This window comes from Salvelinus sp. IW2-2015, linkage group LG26 (assembly GCF_002910315.2).
Source record: "Salvelinus sp. IW2-2015 linkage group LG26, ASM291031v2, whole genome shotgun sequence".
In the NCBI taxonomy this organism is placed as follows: domain Eukaryota; kingdom Metazoa; phylum Chordata; class Actinopteri; order Salmoniformes; family Salmonidae; genus Salvelinus; species Salvelinus sp. IW2-2015.
In genome coordinates this window covers 19,190,639-19,209,444 of record NC_036866.1, presented here as the reverse complement: position 1 = coordinate 19,209,444, position 18,806 = coordinate 19,190,639, and the positions used below count along the sequence as shown (strand labels likewise).

Genomic DNA, 18,806 nt, shown 5'->3' with positions numbered 1-18,806 from the left:
CCTGTGGGATCGGCAGTAATGTCTGCCTGCTGGTCTCCATCTCCAGCGGGATTTCTAGCCATGTCTGCTAGCTAGCTTCCTACTACTCAGAGAGATTAGTTATGGTTGCTTGCTTATGTTCTAGGTCCTCTGAGATTGACAGGGATGCCAACAGGGTACACAGCAGCATGAGTGTGGTGTTTCTTCTCAGCAACAATGAAAGATTGCAATGGTGAGAATGAGTCATTAAAGTGGAAATGACAGCGTTTTAAAAACGTATCAAATATGAAACAAACCTAATATCATTTAAAAGTATCAAATTCCCAGTTTATGCTACAAAACCAACTTTATTAAAGGTTTTTAAAGTAGGTTATACTTGACAAATTCCATGACGTAGAGTAAGTCATTGTTGGCAGAATAGATGGATGCAGCTCAATGCATGATTAAAATAGATAATTCACAAATACATTTGTTTGCTGCCTCKAGCCATTCAGGATTCACTGTTTCAGTTAAATAACTCAATATTTTGGACAAAAACAGACAAATGTAACAAAGGCTGGGAAGGTCAATACAATCAAACAAGTCAGTCATTACTTGGCTAATAGGCTAGTTTATCTATTTATGTAGCTATTTATTTAGCAAGCTAAAAACACAGAGCCTAATGTTAGCTAGCTAACTAGCTGCTGGGAGGATGTCATTGGACGAATGGGTGAGTGGCCYACTTTTCCCCCCCATATCGTTTTCGGTGGCTACAGCTAGAGATGCAAGTGTCATCTGGATAGCTAGCAAGAAATGTGAATCACTTTGCTAGCTAGCTATGCTGAACTTCAACAGCTTATCCACAGTTAGCATATCTCTTAGTTGTCAAATGTATTTCAAATCAAATTGTATTTGTCACATGTGCCGAATACAACAGGTGTAGACCTTAGTGAAATGCTTACTTAAAACCCCTTAACCAACAATGCCGTTTTAAGAAAATACCCTGCCAAAAAAGTAAGAGATAAGATGAACAAATAATTAAAGAGCACCAGTAAATAACAATAGTGGGGCTATATACAGGGAGTGCCGGTACAGACTCAATGTGCCGGGTCACCGGTGTCGGGGTATTATGTACATGTAGGTAGAGTTATTAAAGTGACTATGCATAGATAATAACATAGAGCAATAGCAGCATAGAAGGGTGTGGGGAGGGGGGGGGTTAGCCATTTGATTAGCTGTTCAGGAGTCTTATGGCTTGGGGGTAGAAGCCTCTTGGACCTAGACTTGGTGCTCTGGTACCGCTTGCCGTGCGGTAGCAGAGAGAACAGTCTATGACTAGGGTGGCTGGAGTCTTTGACACAACCTGGTATGGAGGTCCTGGATGGCAGGAGGCTTGGCCCCGGTGATGTACTGGGCCGTACGCACTACCCTCTGTAGTGCCTTGTGGTCGGAGGCTGAGCAGTTTCCATACCTGGCAGTGATGCAATCGGTCAGGATGCTCTCAATGGTGTAGATGTAAAACCTTTTGAGGATCTGAGGAACCTTGCCAAATCTTTTCAGTCTTCTGAGGGGGAATAGGTTTTGTCGTGCGCTCTTCATGACTGACTTGGTGTGCTTGGAGCATGTTAGTTTGTTGGTGATGTGGACGCCAAGGAACTTGAAGCTCTCAACCTGCTCCACTACAGCCCCGTCGATGAGAATGGGGGCGTGCTCGGTCCTCCTTTTCCTGTAGTCCACAATCTTCTCCTTTGTCTTGATCACGTTGAGGGAGAGGTTGTTGTCCTTGCACCACATGGTCAGGTTTCTGAACTCCTCCCTATAGGCGCTCATCATTGTCGGTGATCAGGCCTACCTACCACTGTTGTGTCATTGGCAAACTTAATGGTGGTGTTGGAGTCATGCCTCACCGTGCAGTCATGAGTGAACAGGGAGTACAGGAGGGGACTGAGCACGCACCCCTGAGGGGCCCCCGTGTTGAGGATCAGCGTGGCAGATGTGTTGTTCCCTACCCTTAACACCTGGGGACAGGTCAGGAAGTCCAGGATCCAGTTGCAGAGGGAGGTGTTTAGTCCCAGGGTCCTTAGCTTAGTGATTAGTTTTGAGGGCACTATGGTGTTGAACGCTGAGCTGTAGTCGATTAATAGCATTCTCACGTAGGTGTTCCTTTTGTTCAGGTGTGAAAGGGCAGTGTGGAGTGCAATAGAGATGGCATCATCTGTGGATCTGTTGGTGCGGTATGCAAATTGGAGTGGGTCTAGGGTTTCTGGGATAATGGTGTTGATGTGAGCCGTGACCAGCCTTTCAAAGCATTTCATGGCTACAGATGTGAGTGCTACAGGTCAGTAGTCATTTAGGCAGTTTACCTTAGTGTTCTTGGGCACAGGGACTATGGTGGTCTGCTTGAAACATGTTGGTATTACAGACTCAGACAGGGAGAGGTTGAAAATGTCAGTGAAGACACTTGCCAGTTGGTCAGCGCATGCTCAGAGTACACGTCCTTGTAATCCGTCTGGCCCTGCGGCCTTGTGAATGTTGACCTGTTTAAAGGTCTTACATTGGCTGCGGAGAGCCTGATCACACAGTCGCCCGGAACAGCTGCTCTCATGCATGTTTCAGTGTTACTTGCCTCGAAGTGAGCATATAAGTTATTTAGCTCGTCTGGTAGGCTCGTGTCATTGGGCAGCTCTCGGCTGTGCTTCCCTTTGTAGTCTAATAGTTTGCGAGCCCTGCCACATCAGACGAACGTCGGAGCACTTGTATTACGATTCGATCTTAGTCCTGTATTGAAGCTTTTCCTGTTTGATGGTTCGTCGGAGTGCATAGCGGGATTTCTTTTAAGCTTCCTGGTTAGATTTCCGCTCCTTGAAAGCGGCAACTCTACCATTTAGCTCAGTGCAAATATTTCCTGTAATCCATGACTTCTGGTTGGGGTATGTACGTACAGTCACTGTGGGGACGACGTCATTGATGAAGCCAGTGACTGATGTGGTGTACTCCTCAATGCCTTCAGAAGAATCCCGGGAACATATTCCAGTCTGTGCTAGCAAAACAGTCCTGTAGTTTAGCATCTGCTTCATCTGACCACTTTTTAATAGACCGAGTCACAGGTGCTTCCTGCTTTAATTTTTGCTTGTAAGCAGGAATCAGGAGGATATAATTATGGTCAGATTTGCCAAATGGAGAGCGAGGGAGAGCTTTGTACGTGTTTCTGTGTGGAGTAAAGGTGGTGTAGAGTTTTTTCCCTCTGTCTGGTTGCACATTTAACATGCTGATAAATTTGTTTTACCGCTCTTAGTTCGTCGCATTTATTTTCCAGCAATTGAACATTAGCTAGCAGTATGGAAGGCAAAGACAGATTAGCCACTCGTCGCCGATCCTCACAAGGCATCTCCGTTTCCTTCTCCAGCGAATGACGGGATGAGYGCCTGTTCAGGTGTTTGGAGTATATGTTTCCCATCCGACTCATTAAAGAAAAACTCTTTGTCCAATTCGAGGTGAGTAATTGCAGTTCTGACGTCCCGTAGCTCTTTTCGGTCATAAGAGACAGTAGCAGCAACATTATGTACAAAACAAGTTATTAACAACGCGAAAGAAAACTAAATAGCACAGTTGATTAAGAGCCAATAAAACGGCAGCCATCCCCTCCGGTGCCATCTTCCACATTTTCATATTTAGAATCGATCAAATGGGCTGGCAGGCAGGCAAGTTCTCATTCAGTTGTCAAAACGTGGGTTGGGACAAGCATGCATTGGCAGGCAAGCTGCAGTAGGACAAGCTCGCTACTATTCCCCATCGTTTATCAGTGCAATTTTGGGTAAAAAACAAACAAGCAGACATTGAATATCCCTTCGAGCATGGTGTAGTTATTAATTACACTTTGGATGGTGTATCAATACACCCAGTCACTACAAAGATACAGGTCTCCTTCCTAACTCAGTTGCCAGAGAAGGATACCGCTCAGGGATTTCACCATGAGGCAAATGGTGACTTTAAAACATTTTAATTGCAGTCATAAGAGAAAACTGAGGATGGATCAACAACATGGTAGTTATTCAACAAAACTAAACTGTGAAAAAAAGGAAGCCTGTACAGGCCAAAAAGGGCAAACTTGAAATGCATTTGAGGCTTAAGTCCTCTAAAGTTTTACATTTCTAACTCAATATAATAGACACAACTTGCCCTTGCAAAAAAATGCATCAACCCCTACATATATGTACATTTATTATAATCCACACAATAGTTCAAACAAAATGAGCTGTAGCGAGAGAGACTGCATATGCTAAAGCCGATCAGAAAGAATGTCTTTAACCCTGCATTATACTATAACTTATTTTGAATGACAGTCATGAATGATGAATGATGCTCAGCTTTATGCTGCCAAATATAGCTTTATATTGAAAAATGGCCTTCTAAATGGCCATGCCTTAATAAATAAATGAAAAAGCTTCAACAGTAACTTTGCCATTGGTTTCTTAGTTTGTTCACTTTATCCCTGAAATCAGCTCATTCACTCAGCCAGGCAAGCACAAACAGTATTATCGCTTTTCACACTTTACATTAGTGTGACAAAGGATAAATACCGGTAATCAATTAGTAARAAATTAGTCTGMCCTACGTGTGAAAAATCCCCCTCAATTACCGTAAGTAAGTGCRTCTGTGTGTCTACAGAGAATGCTGGTTAAGGGTATAGTTTTTAATTGAAAAAATAAAATAAATCAGCAAATAAACCATATAATAGGTAGGGATTTAAATATCAAAGTATTTGTTAATCAACATCTTTGTGTTTTCATTAATAAAATAATGTTAATTATTTGATATAAAATAAAATACTTTTTCAAAATTCAGATGTTTACTTCAACTACATTTCAGTGATACTTCCCCACCAGCTCCACGACCGCGAGTAAAATGTTGCTGAGATGATTGATGTACTGTACCAGACAAAAGTTTGGACACACTTACTTAATACCAGGGTTTTCTATTTTTTTAAACTATTTTAGGGAAGACATCAAAATTATGAAATAACACATATGAAATCATGTAGTGACCAAAAAAGTGTTTAACAAATCAAAATTATTTTAAATTTGAGATTCTTCAAAGCAGCCACCCTTTGCCTTGATGACAGCTTTGCACACTCTTGGCATTCTCTCAACCAGCTTCATGATGTAGTCACCTGGTATGCATTTCAATTAACACGAGCCTTTTTAAAAGTTAATTTGTGGAATTTCTTTCCTTCTTCATGCGTTTGAGTCAATCAGTTGTGTTGTGACAAGTTAGGGGAAGTATACAGAAGATAACCATATTTGGTAAAAGACCAAGTCCATATTATGGCAAAAAGAGCTCAAATAAGCAAAGAGAAACGACAGTCCATTACTTTAAGACATGAAGGTCAGTCAATACAGAATATTTCAAGAACTCTGAAAGTTTCTTCAAGTGCAGTCGCAAAAACCATCAAGCGCTATGATGAAACTGGCTCTGACGAGGACCACCACAGGCAAGGAAGACCAAGAGTTACCTCTGCTGCAGAGGATAAGTTCATTAGAGTTACCAGCCTCAGAAATTGCAGCCCAAATAAATGCTTCAAAGTTCAAGTAACAGACACATCTCAACATCAACATCAGAGGAGACTGCGTGAATCAGGCCTTCATGGTCCAATTAATGCAAAGAAACCACTACTAAAAGGACACCAATAAGAAGAAGAGACTTGCTTGGGCCAAGAAACACGTGCAAATGGACATTAGACCAGTCCTTTGGTCTGATAAATCAAACTAAGATTTTTGGRTCCAACTGCCATGTCTTTGTGAGACGCAGATTAAGTGAACGGATGATCTCTGCATYTGTGGTTCCCACAGTGAAGCATGGAGGGGGAGGTGTGATGGTGTGGGGGTGCTTTGCTGGGTATTTAAAATTCAAGGCAAACTTAACCAGCATGGCTACCACAGCATTCTGCAGCGATCTGCCATCCCATTGTTTTTCAAKAGGACAATGACCCAAACCACACCTCCAGGCTGTGTAAGGGCTATTTGACCAAGAAAGAGAGTGATGGAGTGCTGCATCAGATGACCTGGCCTCCACAATCAACCGACCTCAACCCAATTGAGATGGTTTAGGATGAGTTGAACTGCAGAGTGAAGGAAAACCAGCCAACAAGTGCTCAACATATGTGGCAACTGTTGGAAAAGCAGCATTCCTCATGATGCTGGTTGAGAGAATGCCAAGAGTGAGCAAAGCTGTCGTCATGGCAAAGGGTGGCTATTTTGAAGAATGTAAAATATAAAATATATTTTGATTTTGTTGAACACTTTTTTGGTTACTACATGATTCCAAATGTGTTATTTCATAGTTTTGATGTCTTCACTATCATAGTAAAATAGTAAAAAATATAGAAAAACCCTTGAATGAGTAGGTGTCAACTTTTGACTGGTACTGTATTTGTTGGATTGTCGTATTGTCAGTTTCTCAAGCCAAAACGTATTGATGCCATATAGACATGTGACTGACCGTCTCGATTCGGTCTTATGTAGCAACATAAAAAAAAAAAAATGTTGGGTAAAAGTAGAGACTTAGAGTTAGAAAATTATCATACACTGCAGTTGAGGAACAATGGGAAACTTTATCCTGTTAAAGTTGATAAACTTGTAACCTTACTTTTGAGAAAATGGCCTTTGAATGTTTTGGAACCTACTGGAGAGCTCTTCTTTGTCTACACACATTCAGCATTGTTCACACCCTCTTAAGCTTTAGCCCCACCCATCTCTTTAAGGATTCACATGTGAAACAAAGATTTCAAAGACTGGCTTATAATACGGTGTCATGGTGTATAATGATTGGAGACATGCGCAGGAATACGTAATAGGGGGTTACTTTTTCTCCACCCAAACAGAAAAGCGAAGTGTAGACCTCTAAATAATACACAGGATGAGACCCGTAAAACAAGTGCACAACAACACGTAGCATGGAAGCCGATACGATAGCACAATGACTCACACGACCAACGGACATGGTAACAATAACCAGCAAGGACAATGGGGAACAGAGGGCACATATACACATACTAATCAGGGAGAATGGGAACCAGGTGTGCTTAATGAAACAAGACAGTCCGGGGTTGGTGGTAATGAATCCAGTTCAGTGACGCCTAGAAGGCTGGTGACGTAGACCTCCGGAGCTGGTGAACAGAATGAGCAGCAGTACCGGGGGGATCCATGACATACGGGTGTGTTTGTAAATTTAATCTGGAGTGCCAGAGTGTGCTCTGGGTGTTCTAAAACTTGGCATGGTCAGATTATCCGTTCGTAAATTCAATGTTTCGCTCTCGGAGCATACACTGGATGCTCTGGCCGAGGAGTATGGTTGATCCAAGCGTTCTGACCTAACAATTGCAGTCAAGCAACCAAGCTGACTGGCTAACGGTGGCTAGCTTGCTAGCTKCTRCCAGACACAAACGAACAGCTCACTCTGACCATTTTACTCACCCTAGCAGAGCTGGTTAGGCTGCTATGTTATCCAGAGTGTTGGTGACTGCAACRGTGCTGCTTGCAACAATTTAATTACATGTTTTTGCCAACGTTTACTGAAACCGGCCATACTCAATGAGTGTTGAGCATTTGTAAAATTTGTCAGTTATTCTGCGCTCTGGCACACTCAGACGAGACTGCTCTGAAATTAGAGTAGATCGCCAGGGTGAATTTTCCAGCTTTGTCTATCAAAATTTGTCGCAATAAACATTCTATTGAATAGTTACTTACATAGTGGAGTCTATTGTTTAGATATGTAGCTAGCAAGCTAAACAATGAACCATAATCCCAAACTCATAACTGTAATGAATACTCAGGGAGAAAAAGGTGTAGATTCACGCGCAGAACGCGGCAGATGTTTATTAAGCCTTCGCAGAAGGCAGGAATCGTGGTCACAGGCAGGCAATGGTCGAACACAGGTAGGCAGTCAAAAAAAAACTCTCTCACAACCATACTAACAGAAACTAAATAGGGAGCTGATGAGACGAGTTGAGAAACGAACACAGGTGAAATCAATGAACAAAAATGAAAGACATGGCTACGTTCCAGAATACAAAGAAACAGGGCTACATTCAAGAGCACAAAGAAAAGGAAGACAAAGTTGACTAAGAAAAGAAAAGCAGAACCTTACAATAACATTACTACCCTGCATGAATCTGCAGGTAGCTAACCAATCAAGTTCAATGTTAGCTAGCTAATATTATGCTATAATTAGCAAAGTAAATGGCTCTGAGGTACAAATAATATTACTACGCAGATCCTACACGTAACGTTAGCTAGCCAGCCAGCTAACTAGCTAACAGTACACTTTAACTTCTTTCAGCTAGGGGGCAGAATCTTTATGTTTGGAAAAATAACGTTCCCAAGGTAAACGGACAGTTCAGAGGCTCATTTTGTAGAGGAAGCCCCTCCCATCAGAACATACCAAGTACTAATTGATTAAGCAATTACCATCATCAAAGCCTACATTTTCCACTCAGCTAAACATCATGAATTATATACATTGCACCTCTGCAATCTGTTTCTCATGATACAATATAACAATATAATACAATTWCAAAATCACATCACTACTGACATGGTGTCTTTCAATATGCCCATTTACATGAACGAGCCATTCGGGACAGGCACTACAAAGCCAGCCCGATTGCCGTAGCTCTGGTCCTTATCCCAGTATACCTGGAAGCTACAGAGATGGAGAGAGAGGAACAGAACCAAACAAACAACACGCTCATCCATAACATTAATAAGTACAATAAACGTTGCTTAAATTAAACATGAACGCTTGTCTGTATATTCTTTATACCATAAACTGTTACTGATGGGAGGTAACAATAAAGTATAATGTATGTACTAAGACAGCGAAGTTAACTTGTGTGTCGACCCACATTGTTAACGTAGCTGATAACGGAGCAGGGAGAGGCGATGTGTGTGTGTTAGTGTACCAAACGCTGCCCGCGGCCAGTGACGGACTTCTTCGTCACATGTGCCCTCTGGTGATAAGAAATTAGTATTAACGGCAAGCACTGCGATACACCGAATTGTACCACAGCATACTGCACGCTATACTGCCTTATTATGCAGCTTTTAAATGAGGAACCACTGTGTGTAAAGCTTTTAGAGACCCAGAAAGACGCACAGCTGTAATCACTGCCAAAGGTGATTGATTCTAACATGTATTGATTCAGGGGTTTGACTACTTAAGTAAATGAGACATTTCTGTATTATATTTTCAATACATTTACAACAAATTCTAAAAAGGTGTTTTCACTTTGTCATTATGGGGTATTGTGAGTAGATGGATGATATGTTTAAAAAAAATGTAATRAATTTTGAATTCGGYCTGTAACACAACAAAATGTGAAAAAAGTCCAGAGGTATGCATACTTTCTGAAGGCACTGTAAAAGCAAAAAAAGTTTGAGAGGGTTTGTCTACTGTTCCCTCGTTAGATTGTAGCTCATCTCGCTCCTGCTAACATTCATTGTTGATCTTGTTTTTTTTTATGTGCATAACCAGGGCCACAACTTTGGTTTAATAAGTGGGGGGACATACATTGAKATTTTTTATTCAGTCAGAAAACACTCCAAACAGCCTAGCTCGGAGGTGTCCGCATGATCCTAAAGCACACCGTTGCCTCGTTTTGTATCACATTCCAATGACAAAAATGCAATTTCAGAATGTGCCCCATCCACAGTGAAAGTTGCACCCCTGTACATTACTGTGGTAGAGAGAGCCTACCTTTTCATGATTGTTTGATCAATAGGACTGTAAAGTTACCAAATGTAAGAGGGCTCTCCTGGTATTTACATGTAACTCACCACCTGGATTCGGTCTTATGTAGAAAAATGTTWATTTTTTTWTATTTTTTACATTGGATAAAAGTAGAGACTCAGAGCTACAACATGGTATACCATACACTGCATTTGAGAAAATTGCCTTTGAATGCTTTGGTATCTAGTGAAGCGCTCTTCTTTGTCTASACCCATTCAGCATCGTTCACACCCTCTTAAGCTTTAGCACATGGAAGTTCACATGTTCGAGAAGGCATTTCTGCRAAAAACGCATTTTGATAATTAAAAAAAAGTACATTCAAACGGCTCTCCTGTGAAGTGGTGACTTGCGACATATGCCTAGTGTCCTGAATTGGGTCACATATTTGCAGAAATTCATTCAGGTGTATTATGTGGCTTTTAGTGAATGCTTTCTAATGATCTAAATTCATGCTGTTGCTACTGCCTGCAAACACACAGTCCAGTTCAAAGTGAATGATGGCAGGCCCATGTGGCAAATGGCTTATTTGCATATAGGCCTACTGTAGCTCTGATTGGCTACGGCGCACCAGTCTGTGTAGAGTCCGGTCCTAGACAAGACTGACATGCTTTTAAGGAGAGCCCCCTACCAAAACCTGCGGGCTCTCCTTCACTGCAGCCGAGGTGAGTAAAACATTTAAACGTGTTAACCCTCGCAAGGCTGCAGGCCCAGACGGCATTCCCAGCCGCGTCTCAAGAGCCTGCCCGCAGACCAGCTGGCTGGTGTGTTTACGGACATATTCAATCAATCCTTATCCCAGTCTGCTGTTCCCACATGCTTCAAGAGGGCCACCATTGTTCCTGTTCCCAAGAGCTAAGGTAACTGAGCTAAACGACTACCGCCCGTAGCACTCACTTCCGTCATCATGAAGTGCTTTGAGAGACTAGTCAAGGACCATATCACCTCCACCCTACCGACACCCTAGACCCACTCCAATTTGCTTACCGACCCAATAGGTCCACAGACGACGCAATCGCAACCACACTGCACACTGCCCTAACCCATCTGGACAAGAGGAATACCTATGTGAGAATGCTGTTCATCGATTACAGCTCAGCATTTAACACCATAGTACCCTCCAAACTCGTCATCAAGCTCGAGACCCTGGGTCTCGACCCCGCCCTGTGCAACTGGGTCCTGGACTTCCTGACGGGCCGCCCCCAGGTGGTGAGGGTAGGTAACAACATCTCCACCCCGCTGATCCTCAACACTGGGGCCCCACAAGGGTGCGTTCTGAGCCCTCTCCTGTACTCCCTGTTCACCCACGACTCGTGGCCATGCACGCCTCCAACTCATATAATCAAGTTTGCGGATGACACTAGAGTGGTAGGCTTGATTACCAACAACGACGAGACGGCCTACAGGGAGGAGGTGAGGGCCCTCGGAGTGTGGTGTCAGGAAATAACCTCACACTCAACGTCAACAAAACAAAGGAGATGATTGTGGCCTTCAGGAAACAGCAGAGGGAGCACCCCCTATCCACATCGACGGGTCAGTAGTGGAGAAGGTGGAAAGTTTTAAGTTCCTCGGTGTACACATCACGGACAAACTGAATTGGTCCACCCACACAGACAGCGTCGTGAAGAAGGCGCAGCAGCGCCTCTTCAACCTCAGGAGGCTGAAGAAATTCGGCTTGTCACCAAAAGCACTCACAAACTTCTACAGATGCACAATCGAGAGCATCCTGTCGGGCTGTATCACCGCCTGGTACGGCAACTGCTCCGCCCACAACCGTAAGGCTCTCCAGAGGGTAGTGAGGTCTGCAGAACGCATCACCGGGGGCAAACTACCTGCCCTCCAGGACACCTACACCACCCGATGTCACAGGAAGGCCATAAAGATAAAGATCATCAAGGACAACAACCACCCAAGCCACTGCCTGTTCACCCCGCTATCATCCAGAAGGCGAGGACAGTACAGGTGCATCAAAGCAGGGACGCAGAGACTGAAACAGCTTCTATCTCAAGGCCATCAGACTGTTAAACAGCCACCACTAACATTTAGCGGCCGCTGCCAACATATGACTCACCTCCAGCCACTTTAAAATTGATGGAAATTATGTAAAAATGTACCACTAGCCACTTTAAACAATGCCACTTAATATAATGTTTACATACCCTACATTACCCATCTCATATGTATATGTATATACTGTACTCTATATCATCTACTGCATCTTGCCATCTTTATGTAATACATGTACCACTAGCCACTTTAAACTATGCCACTTTATGTTTACATACCCTACAGTACTCTCTCATATGTATATACCGTACTCTAATACCATCTACTGCATCTTGCCTATGCCGTTCTGTACCACCACTCATTCATATATCTTTATGTACATATTCTTTATCCCTTTACACTTGTGTGTGTATAAGGTAGTAGTTGTGGAATTGTTAGGTTAGATTACTTGTTGGTTATTACTGCATTGTCGGAACTAGAAGCACAAGCATTTCGCTACACTCGCATTAACATCTGCTAACCATGTGTATGTGACTAATAAAATTTGATTTGATTAGGTTTTATTTACTGCAGTGTCTATATATTGTCCAAATGAACGGCCTCTTTCCCACTCTATATTGCTATAGAATTTTCACAAATGCCTTACACTACGTCATTCCCAAACATTATATGAAAGTATGAAAACTTGAAAATGACCATATCTCAGTACTCGCTTATCAACATAAAAAAGGTGTCATATTCCTCTGTATGTATATGAACATATTTTATAGGACTTGATGTTGCTAAAATGCTGTCAGTTTCACTTAAAGATTTAATTAGTCTCGTTAGTGATAAATTAGTGTGGCGTGTGTATGTACATGCAGTCACAGCCTGACATTTCATTAATGACTGAAAAGTCATGGTTCATAGTGGCATTTGACTATAGAACACACTTCTGAAGTGGCACTGCAGAGGGAGTGCTGCTTTTTCATTACAACAAAACATATTTTATATTCTCTACCGTAACATGACGACTCTGCCCAAGTTTTGTCTTTCAATATTTTTTATTTCATTTTGCTTGATTGGGAGAAGCAGTGAGGCATTTTGTAATCGTGAGGTCCAGCGAGACAGAGCATAGTTCAGTTTTAGTGCACCGCTCTGGGACAGCAGTACACTTCCATTACCTTGAATATGCTCCTGTCAGCAGAAACACAACACACCATGGGGGGTTAGCGCACAAACATTTCCTCACACAGACGAGTAGATAGTTTACTTCACAACACACCTTCCCCCGAGACACACATCCTTGTGCACACATTCTCAATGAAAAAAAGCTTTGACACACAGCTTTTGTCTAAAATATCTTCTAGCCCAATTGGAAGAGATGCACGGTTGCTGAAATAGTTTAGCAAGAAGATAAAGAGTTAGTATGCTTGGCTATAGCATAAGCACTCAGACTGCAGGGAATCAGGGATAGAGGGATGCAGTCAGATTCATTAGACACTGCAGCACAAAGCAGACTGAGCCCCTGTGAGCTGCAGGTAGGCTTTGTAGTGAGGCTGTGCAGTGAGCCAGTCAGAGAGACACTGACTCAGGCTGGGTGCTGGCTCTGTAGGTGACACATGCAGATTTATTTAAATCGGCCCAGCTGCACTCCTATCCCTCGCCCGTATTCAGGCAGGGAAGTCCTGTAATTACCAGGATAGGGGCGGTATGTAGAGGGCCGCTACATGTTTGGGAAGGCCTAGGTCAAGGACATTCATCTTTCTAATGGGTTCTGTTAGAAACTAGGCAGCGACCAACAGACACAGTCACATTCACACTCAAGTACCATTACTTCCAGATGGACAACATCTAATTACATGAATAATTGATGTCAGAAATGCAAATGGAAATCCATAAGCAAATGTGCAGAGAGCGGATGGCGTGAATAAAGATGAAGTTATCACCGCCACCGCCCCTGTCCCATTCCGCCCCTGTCCTGCCTAACTGATGAAGTGATGTTAAGCATACATACATGATCAGACGTCCTCGGAATAGCATACTCTATAAAACACACTGTTCCAGACTCATTGTGCTTCTGGTATAGTAGGCAGCTTTCAGCTTTCTGTCTGACTCTAAATTAGTTGGACATAGAAAAGTCCAATGTATTGAACCTAGATGTTATGTGAGGTGAGCGTATTCTTTCAATTCTTCAGCATATTCTTTGAAGGCATAGTTAACCTTTTCTCGCGGTAAGCTTGGTCTGAAAAGCAAAACTCAAAATGAAATAATTTGCTTTTAAATGGAAAAAGTAATAGAGACCCTGTAATAGAATAGACTTTGAGTGCTTTCATATTAGCGATGTGGAGAGTAGTTCAATCAGGTATGTTAGTTTTTGTGCTGGAGTTTTAGAGTTGGGCAGATTGGAAATGTATATCTCCTCTGTTTGGTAATGAATAAAAAATGTAATGTCGCTCAATTTATGAAAACCCAATGAAATTGATCCTGTAATCTCTCTGAGCACACTCTCACCAACTCAACATGAGCTCCAGTATCAGTAAGGCATTATACCTCGCTGAAATAAAATGTGATGGTACAAAAACGAACTGTATTCTGATACAGAACCCCACTACCAGTGGGATTTAGAGTGTCACTTTCAAACACATCCCAGCAAAATCACAAACCAAAGGCAGCCACTCACATTTCTACCAATTTTGACTTCTCAGCACTTTAGGCAGCACTGCAATAGAAATCACTTTTACTGTGCCATAACTAAAGTTGGAGCTCAAGTAGGAGCTCAAGTTCTCACCAGTTGATGTCTCATAGAGAAAAAAAACTATGTAGAAGACATTTAATTATAACCTTTTTTTAACTAGGCAAGTCAGTTCAGAACAAATTCTTATTTACAATGTCAGCCTAACCCAGACAATTGTGCACCACTCTATGAGACTCKCAATCACAGTCTGATGTGATACAGCCTAGATTTGAACCAGGGACTTTAGTGACAAACTCTTGCACTGAGATGCAGTGCCTTAGACCACTGCGCCACTCGAGAGCCCAAGTGTTTCACTTACAATGGCATCTCATAAAGTTGTGCTCATTGCTTCAAGAGTTCATATACAATACATAATTGCAATGCAGTTATTGAGGTTTTTGAAACTTCCCTTCCAGCATTATATCAGGCAGAGCCACACCTCCATTAGCTTTATGAGGGACTCTTCCTATGCATAATGGACAGTTGAGGATAGAGCCCTCTCCTCTGAGCCCATGGCTTATTTACTGTATTGAGCTCCTAAGACAGGATCCCTGTCTCTACCCTGTATTCACTCTGACTTGATCATCGGGACAATTTAAAAGTATTTTGATTCTGATATAGCCTACTGGTTTTAGATAAATTGGTTAAATGTAACATGCTCTCTTTGTTTTATTTTTTACTTCTTGAGGTTCCGCTTCAAGATTTGKGTTTACATGATAAAGTACTCTGTCCTTGTGCTCCAGGCACCCACTCACACACATTCGCAGTAGCATGTTTGTGGACCCCCCCTGCACACGCACACAATTGGCAGTTTTCAAGATTTGTTCATTTGATAAGCGCACCCAACCTTGAGACCTATTCACCCACAACAAAATCTTCTATCATGTTGAATATTAAAGAGAGAATTTGCGTTTAATATTCTGTCTGTTTTTCCCTACACATAACTTCCGCTGCATTCCCATACAGTGCATGTATACWTTGTTGGTGGCGCTGTAAGTAGTCATTTTCAATAGTATGTTTGCATTGCCTCATGCTACATTTGTCAACTTGATGGTTGACTTGAAGGACCTTTTAAAATATGAGTTGCTTGCCACAAAGCCAACAGTTTTTTAAAGATTTGCTTTGTAAATAGTCTATAAATCCATCGATCAACCTTTTACTAGACCGCTGGTGTCATAGTAAAGTCCATAGCTGTTAGTGTAACCTGAATATCTGAAATCTCCTACTGTTGCTCTACTTTCTAACTCCGGGTGATTTCTGAAAGACATGGTTGACTTGAGGACTGGGGTTCCCAGTGTTTTCCGCATGGCAGCATTCATATCCAGATCATGCCACTCTCATGGCTGTAGTAATTCTGCTACATTAATCACTTTCCTCTGTTCCAGCAGGACCCACTGTCTCTTTTCCGGTATATTTTTAATTGACTATAAATCAGGTGTGCTTTTGACAAATTACAGTAATTACAGAGGCAATTATGGTGAGAGTGAGTGTTTCCCTCAGAAAAAAAAGGTGTAGGCGGGGAGTGATCCTGTTGTGTTTGAATGGGTACAACCAGGCTAGGATCCGCCATAGCACTTAGTTACCACAGCCTGTCCTCTCCCTAGTAAGGCACACTGACCTACCGAGGCACAGTTACCCGGGGCGGGACTGTTATGTGGGGCAGGAAGTGAGGGACTCTGCTGAGGGATAGAGAAGGTTGGGAGGAAGAGAAGAGAGAGGGAGCAGGAAGAGATGCATACATTACTGTACTATGGTGCAGAGGGAGCAGGGAAGTGTTGTTAGTTAGTTATCCACCTTCCTGCCGTGCTGCCACACCTGCAGCTAGCTGAGAGCCGGCACCATTGGTTGGTGAGAGAGACAGCCTGACTGCCTGGCCAAAGAGAGCATCCGGAGCACAGGGCCAACCATGCCAGGATCCCATCTGCAAGCACCACACAGTTTGGCTCCATTTGATCTGCTTTCCTCAGAAAAATCGGCAGTGATCGCCTCACTAACCTACTTACAATACATCTGCTAGATTTAACTAACTTTGTTCACATCAACACTCCGGCAAGAAATAACCAAACATGTTTAATTCAAGACAGCCTGTTCACCAAGGAGGGTGTTCATCAATTAGTAACATGAGCTTTTCAATTGCAGCTTTGAAGAAGAATTTAAGAGTTGCATTTTCTGAGCATCTACAAACTGTCACGATTAATAACCTCTTGTGTCCAGCGTTCTCCTGCTGTTCTGTTGGCGCTGTAGAACGTTCTCTACCAAAATGTTCTACTAAAGTATAAACATGGTACTCGTTTGGTATTCTTGATGCATTTGGTTTGGATGAAATCCATACAGTGCTTGTGAAACTCAGTATATTATAATTATAGATATAATGTAGAAACATGAAAAGGGTACATTTTCAAAGCCTTACCTTAAGTAGTCTGTTGTTGTCCAAATTATGCATTCACTTGGTGCAATTACACACACACACACACACACACACACACACACACACACACACACACACACACACACACACACACACACACACACACACACACACACACACACACACACACACACACACACACACACACACGGTGAACCCATGGAACCACATAGAGAGTGTTTTTCGACTGAGTGGGGGAATGGGGACTGGGACTCTGTTATCATGCACGATACTGTGCTCTACCCATCACAGATCACTTCTTCATTAGTTCATATAGCCTCTTCACAAAAGATCACAGCACTCCATCATAGTCTTCATAGTCTTTACATTTTCAAACATGAGAGATGTGACAGCGGTTTACAGTGTTCATACAATACACTATCTCCCTAATCAGTGAGCAAAACAGTATGACCTGATTTTATAGATCGGATATTATGTTCTAAATTCACTTCAGAAGGGGTTTGTTTACCTTTTCTACAGTTGCACAAATTTAAGGTAAGTTTCTCAAGACATTGAATGTTACAAATTGTACCCATCAACAACCTTGGATAATGACGGGTGTGATCGTAGAGTTGCAGGTATAATCTTTTGTTGAATGTTTTCTGCCTCATCCGTGGTTTTCACTCCTGATGGCAATCAGAGCTGTTGGATGTGCTCCCAGGTCCTTCTCTCCTGAGTGGCCACAGAAAGTGCTGAGTAACTTGGCTAGAGAAGCCAACATGGCTGAACTGGCTTCCTGAGAGCCTATCTATCTGCCTGTGTCTTGTGCTGTAGAGAGCTGGAGCGGCCCGGACCGGTGTGACAGATCAGGCTGTTACTGCTGCAGGCAGAACGTTTTTCCACTGTTAAATGACTGCAAACCTCCACTACTAGTCAGACCCATTGAACACAATGCTTTCAGAGAACATTCATAATCACACCAGAGTCTAAGCCGGGGAGGGGAGTTCTACTAAGCTAAGATGGTCATACCAAGGATCATTCAGCTTTTAGATTTAACATCTCAGAACCCCTTTAGGTATACATTTTATTTTGGCCTTACTGCTATTAGCCACTTCATACAGTAGCAGTCAAAAGTTTAGACACACCTACACATTCAAGGGTTTATCTTTATTTGTACTATTTTCTACATTGTAGAATAGTAGAATAGTAGTGAAGACATCAAAACTATGAAATAACACATGGAATCATGTAGTAACCCAAAAAGTGTTAAACAAATGTAAAAATAAGCTTGTTTTTCTCCAATGTTTGTAAACATTTTAAAGTTAAATACTTTATAAACATTGTAAATGCAACATTGTAAAAAAAAACACTGTATAGCCTCATACCATGTTTAAAACAATAATTTTTATTGCATGGATGGTCAGTCCTTGCATCCATAGCTCTGTCTATTAATCTGAGAGTGGTTACATTTCTCCAGGCCCATCCCTCAGCTTTTTACCAAAACAGAGGCGTCCAGGTTTTGTTATTGTTTCATCTTTCTATTTGCCCTTTAAACAGCTGCATATTATCACGATATCAAAGTGTCACCAACAAAAAGGTGAACAATAGGCCTATAGCAAATGCAGCATATGGCATACATTTTCACATGCAAATAGCACTTTTCAGTAGTGCTCAAAGCATGCCATTCCTTGAGCGCAGCATTTATTTTTCAACTCGAATGAATGAGCCCAATCAGTCCTCCATGACAACAAAATCATAAACAACAGAGTGAGGCTGGCTAATAAGTCCTTAGTTTTGGGGTTATGCTCAGGTAATACAATTTGGCTAATCTATACTRCCATTTCCAAGTCCTATTCTTGAAGATCAAGGGGTATAACATTTACTGGAATTACTGGAATTCTGATAGACTTTGGTTTTTAATGTAAATATATAATTTTACGTGTTATTATATGTAGTAGAAAGCGATGGATTAGA

The 18,806-nt window shown here is 42.1% G+C and overlaps 1 protein-coding gene across 1 annotated transcript in view; it reads left to right on the top strand.

Annotated features, from left to right (window-relative positions):
- The window catches only part of LOC111953069 (cadherin-13-like), a 692,508-nt gene that overhangs the window by 200,227 nt on the left and 473,475 nt on the right, over positions 1-18,806 (top strand). The window lies entirely within an intron of this gene.